Consider the following 2,071-nt stretch of genomic DNA (forward strand, 5'->3'; position numbering starts at 1 on the left):
CATGACCTGAGCTGAAGGCAGATGCCTAACTGACTGAGCCACTCAGGCGCCCCTGGAATCACCTTTCTAACTTGGCTGGTACACTGACCAGAGCAATGAAGTTTCCCAGAGTGGGTCTCTTTCTGGGGTCTGGCCGTAAGTAAGGCAGGCCCCTGCTGCTTTCCCTCCTCTGTGCAGAGGGCAGTATGCATTAAGCTGAAAAGTTATTATTTTCCAAATGTGAGGAAGGGGTTAGACTGCTGCTTCAGAACTGTGAAATTGGAATGTTTTACAAATGGTCGCTACATCAACAGCAACAAAAAAGGTAATTACAAAGTGTGTACATCACAACATACTTTTTAAAAAAAGATTTATTTATTTATTCATTTGAGAGAAAGAGAGGGAGAGAATGCATGGTGGGAGGGGCAGAGGGAGAGAGAGAATCTCATGCAGACTCCCCGCTGAGCATGAGCCCATCCTGGGACTCCTGGGTCTCGATCTTACAACCCTGAGATCAGGACCCCGAGATCATGACCTGAGCCAAAATCAAGAGTGGGACGCTTAACTGACTGAGCCACCCAGGAGCCCACATTACAACATTTCATATTGTGCTCACCTTCCCTTAAGAATTATTCCCAAAGCTGCTCGGCCTCAAGCCCGACTGAAATCTCTGGGGAGAGGCAGAGACTGGTGAAGAAGACACAGGGGTTGGGCTGGGACAAGCAGCAAAAGGAGAAAACAGCCTTTCAGTTCAAGATCAGCCCTCAGTTTCAAGGCCACCTTCGGGCAGGCTGGCCTCAGGCTGGAGCCGGCATCAGGGGAAGAGCAGCTGCAGGGTGGGACTGGGGTGCTCTGCATCTCGTTCAGGCCAGGCAGCAGCTGATCTGGCATCCTTTGTGTACAGAGGTTCTCCTCTTTGGTGCATTTCAGCTTGTCTTCCAAATCATCAGTTATCCTCTCTAGCTTGGCTGCCAGTCTCTCAGCAAACTCAGCATGGGTCTCTGCCTGTTTCGAGTTTGTCAGTAAGAATCTTTATCTCTTCTTCATATTTCTCTCCCTTTTGAGAGTATTTTCCTTCTGCAGCACTCAGACACTTTAGGTTCTGGTCCATCAGTCTTACCTGCTCATCCACTGCCTGGCAACGGGAGTCTGCCAGCTCAGCTTGTTCCCTGTGCCTTCCAGGTCCCCCTCAGTAATCACCCACTTCTGAGCCACCCCTTCATACTTCTGATCTGCTTCTTCTGCAGTGTGCTCAGCTTGCTTGAGTTGAATTTTCTGGAGTTCCAATTTTCTTCATCTCTTAAGGCTTAGTTTTCCGTAACCTTCATACCTCCCTTGACTTCCATCAGCAGCTTTCTCGGCTTCCTCCAGCTTTTGCAGGGCATGGTCCAGCTCCTCTTCAACCAGCAGGATCCTGTGGTTCAAGGAGGCCACCTCAGCCTCAGCCTGCCCCCCGGGCCCGCCTTTCCGCCCTTTCCACCTCCACCTCCTGCCGCAGGTGCTCGGCTCTCTCCTTTGCATCATTGGCTTGCTGCTGGAGAACCTGCATCTTGCACTTCACGGCCTCGATGGTGGTGATCCCGGCCATGGTGCCCTCCCAGGATCTGCCAATGCTCGGCTTCCTGCCTCCTCTGCTTAGAGCTGCAGCCGGTTCTCCGTAATGCTTTTTTTGGTTAAATGAGACAGGAAGCCACTTCAAGCTAGCTTAACAAAAAATGGGAAATGGAAATTTCCTGGCTCACTGATGGCTCCCGAGAACTGCCTTATGTAGTGCTGAGTTCAGGGACTTAATAGTATCATCCAGGCTCAGACTGTCCATCTCTCAGCTTGGATGTCCTCTGGACTTATGTAATCCAGGCAAACCTTTCCTCTTGGTGACAAAATGACCATGCAGAGATCCAGTCTTTTCAGTCACTCAGTGAAGGAAGGTTCTCTTTTCCAGTCATTGTAGTACACTTTCTCAAATGAGTCTCACTGGGTGGACACAGCCACGTGCACATTCCTGAAACAGTCATAGTGCCTAGGAATATAGATTGTGGGAATGGCCATATTTACCTTGTTCATCCACTTTTGGAGGGGTAGAGACAGACTC

At 50.1% G+C, this 2,071-nt stretch overlaps 1 pseudogene; it reads right to left on the reverse strand.

Annotated features, from left to right (window-relative positions):
- Positions 1-630: 630 nt before the first annotated feature.
- Positions 631-1,567, reverse strand: LOC100482258 (annotated as a pseudogene).
- Between the last annotated feature and the right edge of the window lie 504 nt (positions 1,568-2,071).

Source organism: Ailuropoda melanoleuca, chromosome 5 (genome assembly GCF_002007445.2).
Source record: "Ailuropoda melanoleuca isolate Jingjing chromosome 5, ASM200744v2, whole genome shotgun sequence".
Classification (NCBI taxonomy): Eukaryota; Metazoa; Chordata; class Mammalia; order Carnivora; family Ursidae; genus Ailuropoda; species Ailuropoda melanoleuca.